This window comes from Ambystoma mexicanum, chromosome 4p (assembly GCF_040938575.1).
Source record: "Ambystoma mexicanum isolate Mex_15411 chromosome 4p, UKY_AmexF1_1, whole genome shotgun sequence".
Classification (NCBI taxonomy): domain Eukaryota; kingdom Metazoa; phylum Chordata; class Amphibia; order Caudata; family Ambystomatidae; genus Ambystoma; species Ambystoma mexicanum.
This window is the reverse complement of record NC_090927.1, coordinates 619,665,547-619,686,469: the sequence shown is the minus strand read 5'-3', so window position 1 is coordinate 619,686,469 and position 20,923 is coordinate 619,665,547.

Genomic DNA, 20,923 nt, shown 5'->3' with positions numbered 1-20,923 from the left:
TTGTAATAAATATATTAACATTGGCCTACGCCAAGCTGCTCGAAAGTCGCTTGCGAAAGAAGTCCGTGTTGCAAGGTCCTGACCTTAAATCCATGTAAACCGCCATTGTAGGTCAAACTGCCATTTTAGGATTCGCTTTGTAAAAGTCACCCTGTGAGTTAAAATTGTGGACGATGTCATTCCAGAATACAACATGGCCGTCTTGACCTCTGTACATAGCTAATGTGTAACTTGGCTGCAGGTCACTTGTTCAGGTCATGAACTGAGACCTTGTCCTTTGTTGACCTATGTGTAGAAGGATTACTCGTGCAATGAAACTAATCCACGAGCGTATGTTGAGACAATGTATTCAAATACTGAACAAAGAACATCTGTTTAACTACATTGTATTAATGTTTGAGAAGGCCTGCATGGAAAATCTTAGACTACACAGTTATTGCATAGGCTTGTTGATACATGTATTAAAGGCAAACCAGTTATATGCGGTTCTTTGAGACTTGGAACAAACCCTAGATCAGTGATGTATTAAAAGGAATATTAACCTGAAGTGGGGCTGGACATCGTGCCCATCGAATTTATAAAAAGCGAATGCATTCTAATGTACAACGTTTCTCACTGAAAACACTGAACCACGCTGGAGTTCGTTGTGTTGTACTGAGGGCCCATAGCTATCTGGTTTTGCTCTGTTTTTGTAACTGGATTCAGTATAAAATAAAGTACTTTGTATGTTCCTGTGTAACCCGTGTTCGGTGTATTTCCTTTTGGGGTACTCAGCCTCGATATTTTGATTCTGTTTTCACAACGTCTGTACTATAGATGAGGGAATCGATTCCATAAAGAATATCCAAGCAGATGCCACTCTAGAGGAAACTAAGCAATGGGCTGAGGGCTTGGTGAGGTTGGATGATGATGGGTATTGGGTGGATAACTTAGAGGGAAAATGGATGTTGCCAGATGCATACATCACTATGATGGTTTCAATGGCTCATGGTCCCACCCACACATGTGCTAGGAAGATTTGCAAAATGTTAGAAACTGTCTGGGTAAATGTTAACATCCCGAAAACTGCAGAGCATTTTGTCCCAAGTTGTATGGTCTGTCTACAACACAATGTGGGGAAGGGTACATCAACACCAAGGGGTAGTTTTGGTCCACCTTCTGTCCCTTTCAAGATAATTCACTTTGACTTCATTGAAATGGAGCTTTGCAATTACCTCAAATATTTTCTGGTAGTCATTTTTGCTTTTAGTAAATGAGTTGAAGCTTTCCCTGTAAAAGATGCCACAGCAATGACGGCAAAAACCATGCTCAAGGAATATTTTCCTAGGTTTGGTTTCACGAGGGTCATCTGGTCGGATAATAGTCCACATTTTATCGCTGCTGTTATTCTACAAATATGCGCGGGATTACAGATTGATAAGCGATTCCATTTGGCCAGACATGCTCAGAGTGCTGGATTGGTAGAGTGGCACAATGGAATTTTAAAGAACAAACTCGCTAAGACGTGTGTCGGCACCAATTTGAAATGGCCGGACGTCTCACAGATAGTGTTACTCTCTACGCGTACAATCCCGCAGACTAGGACTGGGCTCTCCTCATATGAGTTGGTAATGGGGAGGCCAGCTAACATTTGGAATCTTCCTAAACCTAGGGCTTTGAGGGATATAGAGCATGTACTTCTTTCTGTATATTGTGACCAGTTAACTCAAAATCTGTATTTGATTCATCAATAGGTGCGAGAAGCCCATCCAGCCAAATAAGAGGTGCCAGGTCACAGCATCCTACCTGGTGACTGGTTGCTGACTAAAGCTTTTGAGAGAGCATCCTCTCTCGCACCATGGTGGAGAGGGCCTTTTCAGATCCTATTGGCAACACAGACGGCCGTAAGAGTAGAGGGAAAGCGTCATTGGATTCACGCTTCACATGTCAAGAGGATACCTTTCCCTTTGCCACACGGCAAAGAAGATAAGGAGAAACTTACTTGCCCTGTTCCCAACGATCGATCAGCGTTGAGCAACACTGAGGGTGTTCTGGAGACACTCCCTGAGCCTCCAGGGCCTGGGGAAATTGCTGCTTAGTCTCCACGCTCCTCTACAGATCCTTTTGCACCTTTGTCTGGTTCTGCTGCAAATTCATCACTTCCATCTGGAAGCAATGACACACTGTTCGCAGATCACACTGTACCAGGAGTCACAAGGTACAATCTGCGTCCTCGGAGCTAGACTTACTGCACTGTTCGGCTGTGCCCACAGGGGAACAACTATAGAGCTTGTCCTTCACCACATTTTTTGCATCTGAAGGAAAGTAGGTGACTGGGGATAGGGAAAGACTAAGAAAATGCATGATCAGGAGATCACCAGCAAACAGACTACAGAGTTTTTCGCAGGAATCTTTACGAAAAAGAGAACAGCTTCAAAGGAACAATGCCTGTTATCGCCCCTGCTTGTGCGGATCAAACAAGTGACTGTGTGGCCAACAATGACAATGGACGACCAAATACATGGTCTTTTAAAATGTGTTGTTTTCTTGTAATTGCGTTGAACATTTTCACAGTATTAGCTGCCTTAGGATTTTGGTATATGGAAGAAGTACTTTCACTTGAAACATTCTTGCACACTGAGAATGTTCCTACTGTATCTACACCTTTCGTGCACCTGCACACTCTATCTCCTAGATACTCTCAACATAGACATAGCTATCATAATAATACATTACTGCTAATAATGAAGGCAACTCATGCCATTTTGAATAGGACAAACTGCTGGGTTTGCTCTCATTTACTGCAACATGGGGAAAAAGGGTTGGGCTGGTATATTCATCCTTTGCCTTTAACTAGTGCATGTTATGCTTCTCTATGGGCATTGTTCTTTGGTCGGTGGAATGATAGTATCTCAGGGAATTTTGATGGGACAAATTTGAACGAATTTGAAAGGTGAGTTTTAACGCATCTGGGATGCTCACTCTTTGTAAATAGGAGCAAGTTTAATGTTGCTTCTATTAGGCCTTCTGATAGACTGTCCCGACCTTTTCAATCTCTGATTTCTTTTAAGATGGCTCCTATAGATAATAGGGTGTCCACGCCACCTTCTTAAACTGTTAAACATAGCCCCAACTCTGTTTCTTTCTGCATACGAAGGAATGGTGCTCAGTCAATGGGCGATTTCAAAGGGTTGCACCAATGTTGCAAACTTGACCAGTGAGGACAGACCTTTGTATTTAGGCGAACCTGTCTACTTCATTTGCGGTAATGAAGCTTTTCCATGGCTACCTAGGGATTGGCAGGGAACTTGTTATTTGGGAATTCTGCTACATGGGGTATATGTAGCCAGTACCACTGAAATCTCTAGGGCTCGTCCAAGGCAGGATGAGAGCGGTGATACTCCTCCACAAATTCTGGGTGATGTAGCAACATTCTTTGTACCCTTTTAGGGGCAAATTATGAATTCTGAGGACATTAGGAGGCTAGCAAGAGTACTGGAGAAAACCATCAACCGGACCACTGACATACTCTATAACATGACTCTACAGCAGAAGGCAATCAGATTAGTGGCGCTACAAAACCGGATGGTATTAGATGTCATCTTAGCTGAGCGTGGTGGAGTATGCAAATTAGTGGAGTCGCTTGCTGTGTTTTCGTACCATATTCCTCCCCGACCATCTTTAAGGCAATACAAAATCTGCACGTCCTGAGTACTGAAGTACACGTTACCGAGGGGAATTGGGATCTTAGTACTGGGACTTCTTATGATCTTGGGGATGGAAGCTTCTCTCGGTTTTATTGATATTTATGGGTATTCTGTTGTTTTGCTGTTGCTGTATACAATGTCTTCCTGCCATATGTTCAATGTTAGGGGGATGTTCTGCACAGACTATAGGAACGTTAGGACCAAAGGTACACGCACCAGGAAGAATAACGAACAAATTTGTGATGAAGGAAATTTCTGCTGCAGATCTTATGACAATTGATATATCTGATGAATGTGATTCAGGATGCACGGATATTGAAACGTGGAGTTACTCGTGAAGCAACTAATCTCTAGTTTAGCACTTGGCTTAGGCCAAAAGGAGGGTTTGTTAAACGAAAATAATATAGTGCCTCCTTTTGATTCATATTGGCCTAGTTCCAACTTTGGATCGACTTTGCTGCCATTTTAGAGTCATCCGCCATTTTGATTTCTGTTCGTATGATTCTCTGTTCTAAAATGGTGGACTCTGTTTTCAATTTGCAACCAAGCCTCCCGACCTTTGAGTTCTGTCACTGTTTAGGCTGTCTGAGAGCCGACTGTTTAGACTAGGTAAAGAGACCTTGAGCTCCGTATGAACTGTCATCTGAGTATTGTCTGGCGCATGAGACTCATCCCTGTGTAAACGTTGGGACAATACAGAGTAAATCTCAAGCGTGGACACAGGCCGAACTACATTGTGAAGGGATATGGACTAAGGCTTACCGCAGGATCCGAGAATATACATCACCATTGTAACCTGATAGAAATGCAAACTCATGTAATCCTTCTCCATATTATTGTATAAGCTATATGTGAACTAGGCACAAACTGTAGATCACAAATTATTAACATTTAGAGGGGCTGAACAATATTTCTGAAAACTGCATAAAAGTATGAATGGGAGTCATTCCGAGGTTGGAGGTAAGGGATTACCGGCGCCTGTAAGGGCACCGATGGTGGTAATCCCTTACCTCCGTATTCCGAGTTCCCTTTGCGGGTCCCTCTTTACCTCCTGCTTTTAGCAGGAGTAAATTACGGGACCCGCAAAGTGACCTTGGAGTAAATTACGCTTACGGTGCCGTAATTACCTCCTTCCCCATTCCCATTGAGCCCTATGGGGGCAGAAATGGGGATGGGGAAGGGCTATGGTGAATGGGGAATTACCGGTCCATCCAACCTTGGAATGGACCGGAAATTACTCCATTCACCATGCCGGTATTCCATGGAGTAAATAGCTCCATGGTTGCCAACCATGGAGCTATTTACTCCATGGTGTAGTCCTAACTCGGAATGAGGGCCAATGTCTAGATGTCCAACACTCTCTCTCCTCTCTTTGACGGGCTGGTATTCATGTGGGGTGTTGAGAGCCAGATAGCTATCTGTATCTATGTTTCATTGTAAACTGCACAGAATAAAAGATCTGTGAATCTTTATAGCCTGTGTTTGGTGTATTTCCTTTGTGGTACTCAGCCTCGATATTTCCTTTGCTTTTACATATCATCCATTTGTTCCAATCCATCACACCCACAAACTTTCTACCCCATTCCTCTCACACACCTCACCCAAAACATCCACTTCTACTCATCACATTAATAACACTGACAGCCCCCTCAGTCCAGCAGACTGGATCCTTCATTTTGCCTCACCACCTACCCCACTGATACCCTGCCCATTGAACTCCCGAAACGAGAGACTAGGATCTAGCTTCATAACTACAAAACCCCAATTAGGCCTACCAGACAGCCTCTCTCAACCAAAACCATTCCAAAACTACCTAATTCCACCCTTGTCGAGACTACGAAGCCCAATAAAAACTCTAGCCCATCCCACCCTATCATCAAAGGAGCCCTTATCAATGCACAGTCTCTGGTCGTGCATGCACTCGACATTGCTGATCTAATCTCCACCAACTGTCTCGACTACCTCATCATCACCGCAGCATGGCTGCATCAAGCAGCAGGTCCTGCTCTATCTGTAGTGCTCCCTGAGGGTTACACCATCATTAGGTCAGACAGAAACACTGGCAAAGGAGGGGAGTAGCATTCATAGCCAAATCTCACCTTGGTCTCAGAACTGTGTCTCATGTCAGCCTCCTCACAGCAGAACTCCTGTCAGTTCCCAATCTCAGCAACCCGAATGCTCCTATTGCACCTAATCTACCGTCCTCCGGGCCCCATCTCATCATTTGAGGAAGACATCACAGACCTACTAATTCATAACACCAAGCCAGGCTCCTAAATTATCCTGCTAGGAGATTTCAACTTAGGCCTGCACAACCCTAACAACACTAATGCTACCTCTCTGGAAAATTCTATATCCCAGATGGGCTTTAAACACTGTATCCTGGGGCACCTGCACAATAAGGGCAGAATGCTGGACTGTTTGGCAGACCTCAACTGCTCTACCACAATCCTCCAGAACAAACCCACTGCATGGTCAGACCATCATTGTATCTCCTTCCCATTCTGCAGAACTCTCCCCCCAATCCTAGCTCTGCAATCACCCCCTAATCTCTAGCCAGAACAACTGAAACATCATGCTACAAAACCTACGTCCTCTGTTCCATGCTATCCTGGACCCGCCCAACTACAAGGACCTAGACTCAGATAAATTGGTTGACCTCTACAATGACACCTTAAAACTAGCCATAAAAAAGGTCGCCCCTATCAAACAAAAAAAAGCTAAACCCGTAGCTCACCTTAATAAATGGTTCACGACCGAACTGAAAACTCTCCATAATGACAAGAGAGCTACAGAAGCCCTGTGGAGAAAATCACCTACCTCTCCTAACAAGACTGTGTTCGCCTTAGCTACGGCCTCTTATAAATTAGCCATCCTCATTACTAAAAAAGAGACTTACAATAATAGAATATTAAATGCCAAATCCGGTATGAAGGAACTATTCAGCATCCTGAGGCAACAGGAGTCTCCTGCTCCTTTAACAGAAGCATACGTCAAGTTTGCGGCTTGGTGTGCCAACATTCAAAAGGCCCTATCTGACAAAATCACTATGTTACAAACTAAAATAGAGACAAAAAAAACAATCTGGCCAATAGCTCTAATATGAACACCTCTCTGGGTCCTCTTCCCCCTGCCTGCCCCCCCTTCTTCTTCTCCCCAGTCACTCCGTAGGAAGTGGAAAGTATTATCCTTGGCCTAAAACCGTCAAGGTGCCAGGGTGATATTTGTCCTGCCCCTGTCATTAAGGAAGGCACCAAAGACCTGGCCTCATTCATTGCTGCTGTGGTCAATTTGTCATTCAACACTAGTTTGGTCCCCAAAAACTTCAAGGAGGCCTGGGTCATGACCCTCCTAAAAAAAAACAAATTTAGACCCCGACATTCGGACCAATTACAGGCCCATCCCCACTGTCCCGTTCCTCTTAAAAACCTTGCATGGAGTGGCCTATCTTCAAATCCCAAAACATCTGGAGGACAATAATCTACTTGGTCTCTGTCAATGTGGCTTCAGACCGAGACACAGTACTGAAACGACCCTGTTGGACCTACCAATCCAAATGGACAAAGCCAAAGATAAAGGCAAGCTGGACATCCTCCTGCTGTTAGACCTCTCTGCAGCATTCGATCTTGTCGATCACCAGATCCAATCCCCACCAACTGCAGAGTACCTCAGGGCTCCTGCGTCTCCCCGACGTTATACAACATTTTCACTAAGCTTCTCTTTGATCGTCTTGACAACATAGATGTCACCTGCACGAATTAGGCAGATGAAACCCAGGTTCCGATTATGGTGACTGTATGCTATGAAAATGATTCCAACCTGATCAGCGAAATCAATCTTGAAATCCAGGCATGGATGGCGGCCCACAACGTGTGTCTTAATGATGACAAGACAGAGCTCCTGATCATTGGGTCACAAGCTTGCCTAAACAAACTCGACCCTCGCTATATGTCTTTCAGCATCGATGCCAGCACCATCAAGGTTGTAAAGGAGGTCAACACTTTGGGAGTATATTTAGACTCCACCCTCTCAATCAAGAAACAAGTGAGCGCCACAGCCTCCACAACTGCTTACACCAACAAGCTGATTAATGCATGCAAATCCTACCTGTTCCCCAACAGTTGCATCACGTTAGCCTGGGCCCTGGTCTTATCAAAGTTAGACTACTGTAAGACTCTCTTCTGAGGCTCCACAGTACGAAACCTCAATAGACTACAGGTCCTACAGAATAACGCCTTGAGATCAGCGTTAAACATCCTAAGGTCCATCCACATATCAAGCTTCATAAATGACGTAAACTGGCTCCCAGTACGCGACACAATTTTGCTCTGCACCCTTATTATCATGCACAAATGTCTGTCAAACACTGCCCCTAAATACCTCTCTGACAAATTCTCCAGAAACCAACCAGCCAAACCTAATACATCCTTCTACACGCACTGCCTCAACATCCCAAGGTACAATCTAAAAACAGCTGGAGGAGCCACTTTCACAGACCTGGCCGCGAAATTCAGGAACTCTCTCCCTCTCACAATCAGATCTGAACAGCCCTTCTGATCCTTCAGAGCCAAAGTAAAGAACTGGCTCACAGACAAGACACATTAACAATCTCCAGGTTTCACCTGTGTTTCTTATCTGCTGAATCCTATGTGTTGTAACCTCTACTGAAACCCATGTACATAATCTCTTCTCATACTGTATCAACGTTCCTTCATCTTGTACTGTCGACAAAACTGTATCCACCGGCGACATTTCCTTGCACTTACCTGTATTAATATGCATTCCGACTTACTGTAACACTTAGTCGTCAAGCATTACTGTCTATCTGTATGATTCTGTAACTATGTTTCAAGCTTAAGCGCCCAGTTACCTCAGGGTTAGGTGCGCATTACAAATAATAAACCAAATTAAACTAAACTCTGAATATTTTTACACGTCGTAACCTTTCTTCCGTTGATTCTTCTTCTTTCTCTCATCATTAACTCTTCCATGACTCCCATTTTGATCTTCTCTTCTCTTTCTCCTCACCTAGCTACCAGTACTCCAGGTTTGGGTCTATTTGACCTAAAACATTTGACCTAATCACATGTAATCATATTTATTTGACCTTTTTTTCAGTCTAAAATGATGGGGGAGACCCCTTGCCACTCCCCCCACTTCCCTCAACCTAATCAATAGGCTTGCCTACTCCCATATATATTTAATTAAATTTGACCCCAAAAAGGGTAAAAAAATTGCGATCAAATGTTTTAGGTCAAATGTTTTAGGTGAATTATGCTAATACTGTGCTCTACACTCTTCTGTATGATCTGTTTTTGATTCTACTTTCCCTCTACATCCTTTCTCCCCTACGAATTGGCTCACTCCAAGTCTGATTTCCCTTCACCGTAGCACGAGTAAAGCAGAGCGACTTTGGAAAAATGCTCTCTCTCTTTCCCACCTTGCTATGCTTTCAATGATGCATTTTTCTTTTGATTCTGCCTTACTCATTGCAAGTCGTGAAGAAAACAGCTCCTGGCTAAACCCTGATCTACCCAGGTGGGTTAATAATTCAAATTAAAGAAAATGATCAGGTGGACTGAACTCATGGACACACACAATTGTTTACTTACAAAGTGAACAACGATATTGCAGATTAAGGAATTGACAATTTTCCTTTTTGCCAAATTATTTTAATGCATAAAAAGTCACTTTAAAAGTTGTTTTTCAACAGGACACAACAATATCTAAGAATGATACATTGATGTTTTCTCCAGCCAAATTGACTGGTCCTAAATACACGGTGACATTTATAATCCCTTACAACATCTCTGGATCGTGGTGGACAGATTACATGTGGACAACGTACATAAAAATACAATATTTAAGTGTTGACACTAGACACTGGGTGGGGGGGATCGATACAACACTGTTTTGCCCATTCATTAGCTGTTCTGTATAGCTGAGAACTGATTGGCCTTCATCAGGACAGGAAGAAAGTTGGAATGAAGGAGTCCTATTTTGCTCTGTCGGGGAATGAGCAGAGATATGTGGTTCAGAGTGTGTACTAGTTCAGTTGCTAATTTGAGTAATTTCAAATAACATTAAATGCATGTCTTATTAGATAAAGGAAGAACCCCTTTCCCACAGGAATATCAATCTATCTGAATGTAGGACACAGTGGGTAGTTGAGATCTACCATCAACATCTACCATCAACATTTTGCCCTTTTACAACTAAAGGTACAAGGGTATTCAAGAAACACCAAATATATGGCAGTAGTCTTGTAGATATAATCCAGAGTCTTCACTTTTTGTATCACTGCGCAGCAAAATTAGAACATGGTAAGATCAATTACCTTTTTCCTGTGAGAAAGAGGTTCTTCCTTTTTCTAATAAGACATGCATTGAATTCTATTTGAAATTACTCTAATTAGCCACTGAACTAGTCCATACTCTGAACCAAATATCTCTGTTCATTCCCAACAGAGAATGTCACATGGTTTAAAAAGGACAGATGTAAACAATGTCCTGGCTGTCCCTAATAGAAGAACACCCTGTCCCTGACAGGAGTTCCTGGCCCTCGTGGTGGATGGTGCACCGCCTATCTAACAGCGATAGTGGAAGAGAAGCTGTACCTAATCTCTATCAATTGAACAATATCAACTTCTGTTAGAATTAAAATGACCTGAGATACAACCAATCGGCTATTATTAGTCACACAGGACTGGATATTAGATCCTGTCAGTAATACCTGGCTGATGGAAACAATATATTTGTAACCTGGGATTTTTTATATGAGTTCAGTTATTTACCCACAAGTGTCAAACATACCAAACACAATTGGTTGTGCTCAAAAAACATGTTAAAAACAAGTGCCCATATGCTTTGGACCTCTAAAAGGCTCACTGCACATGACTGCAGTTATGTTATTGTATAGTATATTCCTCCTTGTTATCTGGGATATCACAATGGTCATGAGACCTCCTCATGACCCATTGATTGACCGGTTTCGATGGCGAGCAAAATTAAACCATCTTCTTCAGGACCGCTGCTTATGTTGTGGTAATTTGCATTCCAGCATGCCACTGTGTTGTACAGTGTAGGCGAGCACCTCTGTCTCCTGTACGGAGACACAGGATAGAAGAAAGCTGGGTGTGAGTACCCCATTGGCTTCATACTATCTGCATTATGTCAGGATAACAGCCACATTGTTTCAATAATCGTGTTTTACTCTCTGTCTTATCTCTGAAGAAACTGGTACTTGCCACATTATTAGGTGGCTGTGCCCATTCTCTGATGGACGGGTGGGGGAGTGCTGCTCAAACTAAATCATATATGAGCTTGGTTATGTCATATCAACCTGTATCTGGTTGTGGCTGTATAAAAATGCGTTTATGCAAATGGTTCTGATTGTATAAGCTGAAAGGGGCCCCTAGGGGTCCCTCGTGCTATTGAAACAAGGCAATAAAACCATACACGAAAAGATGGGCCAGACATGAGGTTCAAATTCCCAATGCTAGGGTTTATTGCAAGCAAAAATAGTATCAATTGGCCAATTCTGATCTCACGCCCCGCGACGTGAGTTTCCTAGACCTCGAGGGACGCAACAGAGAGAATTACGTACATCAGTTATATATATACAAAATGCATATCATACAATCAGCAATGTCATGTTTAACACCCCTCTTTATTAAGTTCCTTTGAACTCGGGATGACGATGGACATATCCGACGAGTATGACGATTATGACACTTTCGGTGTCTATTCTAGTAACAATGTGCAATTAGAAAGTGCGGAGACATCTTTTAGTTGTTGAACAAAACACAGTGGTTCTGTTCTTGGAAGCAAGCTGCACACGGGGGAAGAGCCTCATTCCAAGCTTTGCTATCTATGAGGTACTATTCGTGTCCTGGGAGCCAAAACGTTCTAAAGGGTTTTGCGAAGGGGGGCCGTAGGAAGAGCATAATTCAAGCCTTTAGCTGTTTTATTCTAACATATTCTACCATCGTACAAGAATGGCTGGCAGCTGTGAAGTGATTAAATGCCCTGCAGCTCCCTCCCAAGGCTACAGAGAGGGAGCGTGGGCATTCCTCTCTGGGCTACTCATGAGGAGTTTCAACAAACTCTTCAGTCCCGCGATCTTGTCCTTTCATATTCAGACAACAATGTTAACAGTTGAGCAGAGTAAGCAGAATCCACAAGAATTTCAAGCTGCAAAGCAGTTTAAGACAGAAAGCAATGAGCAATGGTTAACAAGCAAAATGGCGATTCTTGCTACATTTAAAATGGCCGCTTGTTGGTCAAGCATAGCAGTGTATATTTCTATAATTCGGTTCATAAGACGGTTGGCCTACGGCCATCAAGTTACGTCTGTCACTCAAATGAAGGGTATTCATTTTTCCAGATTGACAAACCCTCCTTTTGGCCGTATGCCAAACGTCTTATTCATTCATTGTATCCTCCTCCAATGAGGATAAGTCTGGGGTATCTATGTCTGAACCATCTTCATCATTAATGTCTATAGCCATGAATTGTTTTACTGTTTTTATTTCCTCAGTGTCTCTGTTATTTCGGCCATGCGTTTGTTTTCCTGTCGACACCATGTGCATACATCCCTTAGTACATCGATCAGTTATTTCAGTGCAAACTATTGGTAAGCATTGTATACAACAGCAGCATGTTATGAATATCTCAAGTACCATCATTAGTATCGAAATTAACTTCCATCCCCAAGACCGCAATAATCCCCAAAACCAGGATCCTATCCCCCAACCCCCTTCTTCAGTAGAGAGTGTGGAATTTATAACATGTAATTTCCGGATCGCTTTAAATATCCTAGGGGAGTAGTCATCTATATACACACAGCATGCAGTTTTTACGAGTTTGCAAACTCCCCCACCATCAACTAAAATTATATCGAGAGCCATCCTGTTTTGAAGTGCCATTAGTCTTATTCCTTTTTCTTCTAACGTCATATTCAATAAAATATCTGTTGAGGAATCTATTGTTTTTTGTAATATTCCAGACAGTTTTCTTATATTGTAAGAATGTTCTATTTGGGACAAGAATGGTAGAAATGATTTGGCTATATCCATTGCTATCATTCCATCCTCGCTACTCCTTTGAGTTCTACCTTTTGTTCGTTTGGCTACTTCTGCTGTCTCCAAGAGGAACACTCCCGGAAACAGTAGACCTAGGTAGCATGTACCTCCCCAGTTCCTAGGTAACCATGGATATGCTTTTTCTCCACATATAAAGTAAACAGGGTCTCCTACGTACACGAGTTCTATTTCGTGTTTTAAAACCACTGTGTTCAGGCAGCTGCTAAACGTTCCTACTTTATAGGAACCCTTTTTCTGTAGACATAGTGGAGCAGTTTTGGGGCTGTGATGCACTGTATAGGCAGGGGGCACAGCATCTTTATTCCATCCATCCCTCATTCGAAATGTCATTACTGATGTTTTTTCTGCTGGCAGGGTTGGTCTATTTTGCCTATGTAATCTATCTAGTCTTGTTATCTTTTGTGTGTTCTTTCTCATGGGTTCTAGTGCAAACACGCAAGCTTTTTGGAATATGGAACAACCCACAGGTCTCATGATCACTTCCTCAAATTCATTCATGTTGGTTTTATCTAGCTGACCCGTATTACTCTTGTTCCATTTCCCAAAGAACATTGCACTTAATGTTACCTCACATGAATAAATCAATGGCTCAATGGCAACGGTTGTACATACCAGCCTATCCCTTTCCCACCGTGCTGTGGTAAATGGGCGCAAACCCAGCAATATTTTTTCTTTGAAATTGCATGGGTCATGTTCATGATGAGCAACAATGTATTGTTGCCGTATCCTTCTCTATGTCTCTCTTCCATTGGGGGCAAAGTACCAGTGATTACATGAACCGGGCTTTCAGTAGCTGCTTTTGGCAAAAGTGTTTCTAATGGGTGCACGTACTCCAGGAACCATAGTGTGATAGATGTTATTGTTGGTACTACCATACTTAAGAAACACAGGACCAATGTCCAAATCAGTACCTTATTCCTTTTACCATGCTTTTTCCCTAAATTTAAAGTCTCTAAATCTATTATATTTCAGCAGGGGTGCAGGAGGAGGCTGATGCCGGTCTTGACTTGTTCTTCATCGTCCTTCTTCTTGCTGGCAAAGTTCGTCACAAATGTCTCTCGTTCTTGATGACAGAAAAGTTCAACAAAAAATGTCACAGTTCAATTCTGCCAGACTTTTCACAGCCTAGATCACTTATCCAGTCCGGCCAAGATTAGTTGTTCTTTCTCCCACTGCTCAGACGATTTCTGAACAGTTCTTTATTGATAGAGTACTATGTGCATCCAGCTTGTCCCGCTCTGGCTTAGGACACATGTACTCTATCAGCCTTAGTACTTATGTGCGTCCAGCTTGTCCTGCTCTGGCTCCTGACACATGTACTTTTATAAGCGCACCGAGGAGCCGTGAGTCTTGAATTGTCCGACTTGCAAAATTCTCACACTTCTCTCCTCTACGCCCCTGGCTCCTACTCCGTCCGTGAGTGGAACCAAAGGCAAAAGAAAAGCACCAAAGATCTGTGGATCACTTTGCCTGTCAATGCCACAAATTATACCGATTCACTCCTGGTATTGTATGATCCGTGAATAGTGCCGTTGCATTTTCAGTATCAGGCTCAGTGTCAGCCTGTGGCACAATGATGGGTAGCGATGAGCGCCGTGGCAATGATGCAGTTTCTTTCTTTGGTTTTGGTGCATTTGCAGAATCTGGTGGGCACCAAAGGGGTACACACGTTGTTTCTGCTCGTGTTTGCAATGCAGGGTTTGTGTCGCTCGGCAGTGATGTTGTTTCTGTTGAGCAACGTTGGGGCACTTTTCGCCCTCTCCCCTTACTGGCAGCCTCCTCAGGCTCTGTTTCGAGTTTCACTTCTCGCTTGCGCTTTGTTTCAACTTTCACTTCTCGCTCAGGCTGATGCTGTGGCAGTGGACTGGCAACAGTTTCTTTCGTTTCCGAGACCGTTTCCTTTCTCTGGTCGTCGGAAGTTGTCAGCAGTCCTGTGAATCTTTTTGCATGTGTTGCATGGATCCATGCCTTCCGTCCGTCTACTCGGATGGCCGTTTGCGTCGCCAAAAGTAATTGGTAGGGGCCGCGCCACCTGCGTACTAATGCTGTCTTCTGTTTTTTATTAAGACCCAACTTCCAGGCTCCAGCGAGTGCCCCGGTCCGGTATATCGCACTGGTAACGCCTCCTGCACCTGCTGATGAATCAAACGCAACTACTGTATTAAAAGTCCACAGTACGTGCTTAACATAGGATGCTCGACCTCACATAATTGTTTGGGCTGCAGTGCGCACCATACATTTGCTGGTCTCCCCATTATAATCTCATAGGGGGAGAGCCCAGTCTTAGCCTGCACAGACGTGCGCATACACAACAGCGCTTGGGGTAATGCATCCACCCAACTCAACTTGCTCCCAGCGCAGATTTTTGCTATCTTTGAATTCAAGATTCCGTTATGTCTCTCCACAAGCCCGGCAGAACTGGGATGCCTGGAACTGTGGAATCTCTTCTCTATCTGCAGACCTGCACAGATCTGTAGCACTACTGCGCCCACAAAGTGGGGGCCGTTGTCTGACCACAGGACACGGGGCAACCCAAACCGGGAGAAATACTCCTTTAACATTACTTTTGCTGTTGACATGGCAGTACAGTCTTTTAAAGGATATGCCTCCACCCACTTGCTGAATGCACAAATCACCATTAACACATATTTGTAGTTCTGGCACCTTTCCATTTCTATGAAATCAAAATGGACCACCTCAAATGGCATGGAGGGTGGGCCGAAACTACCTGCTGGAGTCTTGCTTCGCTTCCCTACATTGTGTTGCAGGCATGTAATACAATTCTGCACTAGTCTTTCTGCATTCTTTTTTATGTGCTCGTTTTTCCATACTGTGGCTAAATGCTGTACCATCTTCTTCGCGCAAATGTGGGTAGGGCTATGCGCCATTGTAACCATTGAAGTCACGTAACAATTTGCAACATCCAGTTCTTTGTTTCCTTGTCCACCCAACATCCTTCCAAATCTAACTCAGCAGAGCCCTCAGCTCACCCCTGAATCTCTTTGGTCGTGGCCTCAGCCTGCATTTCTTTGACTGTGGCAACTCCATTCTCTATCATACAAGGTACTTCCTCAGTCCGTACTGTCATCATTTTATTTCCATAATCTGTGGCTGTTTGCTTCGCAATCCTATCTGCAAATGCGTTTCCCTCTCCCACTCTACATGTTCCTTTCTTCTGCGCCTCGCACTTCACTATAGCTAGGCGCTTTGGAAACGTGAGTGCAGACAACAATCGCACAATCAAAGGGCCATGCTGAATCCTGGCCCCATGTGATGTCAAGAAACCCCTCTCAGCCCAAAGTCGGCCAAAGTTATGAACCACTCCAAAGGCGTACTGGCTGTCAGTATAAATATTCACGTTCAAATTCTCAGAGAGTTCACAGGCTCGGGTCAGTGCTATTATTTCTGCGGCTTGCGCCGAATTTTAGGGGATTCTTCTGCTTTCTACAACACTCTCTAGGGTAGTAATTGCATATGCAGCTGTTGATGTGCCATCAGGTAATTTAAAACAAGAGCCATCACAAAATAACTCTCCATCTGGCTCTTTCTGTGGGAAATCGCTCAAGTCAATTCTTCCCTTTGTTTCTTCTTCAGTGACCATTAAACAATCATGGGGTGGTGATTCGGTGTCACCAATTTCTGCTATGGGCAGTGGCATTAATTCTGCAGGATTCAATGCGCTACACCTCATAATTTGGATGTGGGATGCAAACAAGATGAGCTCATATCTTGTCAGTCTAGCTGAGGTGAGGTGTTGCGTCTGTGTCCTATTTAATAGAACGTCTATAGCATGTGGTACCATCAGAATTAAAGTGTGCCCCAATACCATTCCTTCCGTTTGTTTCACTGGCGCAGCAGCCGCTGCGACAGATTGCAAACATCGTGGTAGTGCGCGCGCTACAGGGTCTAACGCACAAGAAAAATAGCCGCACAGCCTATTTCTTCCACCTTGTTCCTGTGTCAAAACCGCCAATGCACATCCTTCACTCTCACTCACAAATAGTCTAAAGATCTTATTATAGTTAGGAGTGCCTAAAACTGGCGCAGCACACAGTGCAGCTTTCAATTGCTCAAACGCTTTCTGACATTCCTCATCCCACTGTAAAGGCATCTCTGCATCCTTTTTAGTCAACTTTATCACCGGCTTCACAATCAACGCAACATTACATATCCACTGCTGACAATAAGAGGCCATGCCTATTACAGCACTCACTCCTTTTTGAGTTTTTGGAATAGGCATACTAGAAATACTTTCTATGCGTTCTGGTGTTAATCTTCTCCCTTCTTTCGAAAGTAGGTAACCCAAACAAGACACTTCCTTCTGATTATACTGGAATTTCTTCAAACTTGCCTTATGACCATGGGTCGCTAAGTGTGTCAATAGTAATATAGTACTTTCTTTACAGATCTCTTTCGTGTCAGCAGCTAATAACAAGTCATCTATGTACTGCAAGAGTACGCAACCTTCGGGTAATTCTAGCATGTCTAGCTGCTCTTTTAGCGCTCTGCTGTAAATGGTCGGGCTTTCTGTGTATCCTTGTGGAATGCGTGTGAATGTGAATGATCGACCTCCTAGAGTGAACGCGAACAGATATCTACTGCTTTTATCCACTGGAATGCTAAAGAACGTGTTCTTCAAATCAACTACACTAAAGTATTCTGCAGTAGCCGGTATCATTGTCAGTATTGTTGTGACATCTGGGACCAAAGGGAATTGTGGGTCTACCACTTTGTTTAATGGGCGCAGATCAATTATGAAACGATAGGGTACCTCATTGCCTCCTTTCTTGTAAACTGGAATGTTGCACGTGCTACCTGCAATTTCCTCAACGACCCCCAATCTCACCAGGTCAGTAACAATGCTTTTCAATCCCTTCTCACCTTCAACAGAAAATTTATACTGGGGAATTCGTGGTAGTGTGACACCTTCTTTCAAAGTTATTTTTGCTGGCTCTATTTTCAAGCATCCTACATCGTTATCATGCATTGCCCACAGACAGGTTTGTATTCTACTTAGCTCTTCTGGCAACTCTTTTGATATAAATTCCGTCACTGGTGCATCGTGAGGCAACATCGTGAGGAACACCCCGCCTGCCGTACAATCTATGACTGCCCCCAATTGTCTCAACAAATTTAATCCTAGCAAGTTCTCTCCACAATTTTCTGTCAAAAGAAATGGACACTGTTCCGTAAATGGTCCTATTGTAATTGGGACAGCTTCGGACATGGGGTTAATTACTGGTGTACCTGCAAACCCTACAGAAACATTCTTCTGCCCTGACAGTGGTATCTCCGGAACCAAGTGGTGGTCAATCGAGCACTTCGGTGCCCCTGTATCTACAAGGAAACGGTGCTCCTTATTCCCGACTCTCATTTCTACGTAGGGTCCTCTCTGATTCACGGGAATAGACACTGGTTCCGACCCCTGCCGTGGGCTGTCCTATCGCGAAAATAACACATCGTCTGATGTGTAGTCACCGCTACTGCTATAATACGTGTTTGGTTGTGTATCAAAAATATTCCCATTTCCCCCTCGATGTTCTCCACTCTGATCATTTCTCTGTTGGCCCTGCCCGCCCTGATTTTGGTTCGAAACACTTTGTTTCAATGCCTGGTTCTGTAGCGCTTGGTTTTGACCATAGGATTGGGTTTGAATACCTCCATTGGTATATCCCTGCTGCTGCTGCATGCTATTTCTGCTTGGGCCGTTTGACCCCTGATGTCCTCTATGAGGCCTTCTCTGACCAAACCCACCTTTATTCTGTAGGTGCGGGCATTGCGCTCGCCAGTGTCCTTCCTCCTTACAATACGCACATTGATTTAATCCCAATGACACCCCATGCATATTATTCACATTTCCTCTGCCTTGTGCGTTTCCTCTACCTCTATTGGCCTCTCGGCCATGATTTTTGCATATACAACCTTGATGCCTCCTTCCTACCTTTCTAAATATACTCACTACTATATTCAGGTGTAGCAAACATCTCAGCATATCTGTCTTCCATTTCATTTTTTACTTCAATGAGTTTGTGCACATGTTTTCTTACATCCTCATCTCTTTGCTCACTGCGTGCTAACTTACTCAAATCTAACAATCGCAGTGGCGGTAAATTCCCGAGTATCTTTTTCGATTCTCCCACCAAAATTTCCCCCATGCATTCCAACACTACCTATCTCTCGTCGCTTCTTTGGTACCCATACAATGAGGCCAATGCTGCCGTCCCATCATTAACTTCTATGTACATTTCTGCCTCTTGCCATAATTCAATCGTTCTTTCTTTGCTGATCGCGCTTCGAGTTACCCGTCCAAATCCTGTTCCTTCAGCCCCGCCTCTCGCCTCCCCGGTCTCAATTTCGACTTCGGGAGGGGCGGATGGCGCTGAATCTGTCTCTGGAGCGGGAGGTGCGGATGGGACAAGTGACACAGGTGGCATATGTGAAGGGCCTTCCTGGATGCTGGGAAATTGTGTGTCCGCGCTTGTGGGAGTGCTCGTGCTGTGGGTGGGGCTTGGGTAAATGCTTGCGTCAGGGGAAGTGCTTGGGCTACGGGAGGGGGTATGAGAGCTACTGGTTGGGCCTGCGCAGTCACTGCTGGTGTGTTTGGTTTCGATTCTGGTTTTGGGCCTCGACCCGTGTTAGTTAACAAATGTTCCATTAATTCGTCCGCTATGTGTAGTTGCCACTGCGGGTATATTCTTTCTATGGTCATCTGGTCACGCCTCCCTTCCCGTCTTAGACTTGCCGTCCACTCCTCCTCTTCCTTTTCTTCTGCTACCTCAAGCTTCGTTTTGTGCCTACGTGTATGCTTCTCTCTACTCCTAAGTCGGAGCATTGCTTCCCTCCTCCAATCTTTGACAGTCTCAAAAGCTGCAGGTCGCGCTTTCTTTCTTATTAGCACCCTCTCTAGGTTATCTACCCTCCCAATCTCAAAACTACCATTAATCGGCCACTGATGGTCGGGTTGCTTTCTAGTTTGCCTATGCCAAATTTCACAAAATATTATCGCACCCGCACCATATTTTGCATACATATCATAAGCCGGCGTTCCCCCAGGCGGTGCACTTTGGCCATATTCTAAGGACTGTCTACCGCAGCTGAAAATCCCTGCTAAAGTGGACAGTACTCCAGGCATGTTTCTTTAACCTTCCCCTTTGGTTAGCTAACTTTTACCTGGACGTTTGAATTTGCAAAATCAACACTCTACCAAAAATCAGGTTTTTCTTTGAATCGGGGAATTACTCACCTGATAAAACAAGTCGCCTGTCCTAACGCAACCTGTCCCAACGTCGTGTCTGCGCTTCTCTGGCTTCTGCCTCGTCTCGGGACCCTCGCCTCCTTTGCCCTCTGGCCCGGTACGTCGATCAGGGATCAGATGTGTGCAGATCTGCGGAAGGAATCTCTCCTCACTTCTACAGGGTGCCCCGTACACTTCTTGATCCCGGCTCGACCGTCCCGTCCTCGCCGTTCTTCCGCCTTTACTCCTTTACAACGTATACGATGGGGCAAGTGGGGGAGGGTCCCTATTCTGGCGCCATCTTGAAAGGGGTCCTTCGTGCTATGGAAACAAGGCAATAACCATACACGAAAAGATGCGCCATACACGAGGTTCAAATTCCCAATGCTAGGGTTTATTGCAAGCAAAAATAGTATCAATTGGCCAATTCTGATCTCACGCCCCGCGACGTGAGTTTCCTAGACCTCGAGGGACGCAAGAGAGAGAATTACGTACATCAGTTACATATATACAAAATGCATATCATACAATCAGCAATGTCATGTTTAACACCCCTCTTTATTAAGTTCCTTTGAACTCGGGATGACGATGGACATATCCGACGAGTATGACGATTATGACACTTTCGATGTCTATTCTAGTAACAATGTGCAATTAGAAAGTGCGGAGGCATCTTTTAGTTGTTGAACAGAACACAGTGGTTCTGTTCTTGGAAGCAAGCTGCACACGGGGGAAGAGCCACATTGCAAGCTTTGCTATCTATGAGGTACTATTCGTGTCCTGGGAGCCGACACGTTCTAAAGGGTTTTGCGAAGGTGGGCCGTAGGAAGAGCATAATTCAAGCCTTTAGCTGTTTTATTCTAACATATTCTACCATCGTACAAGACTGGCTGGCAGCTG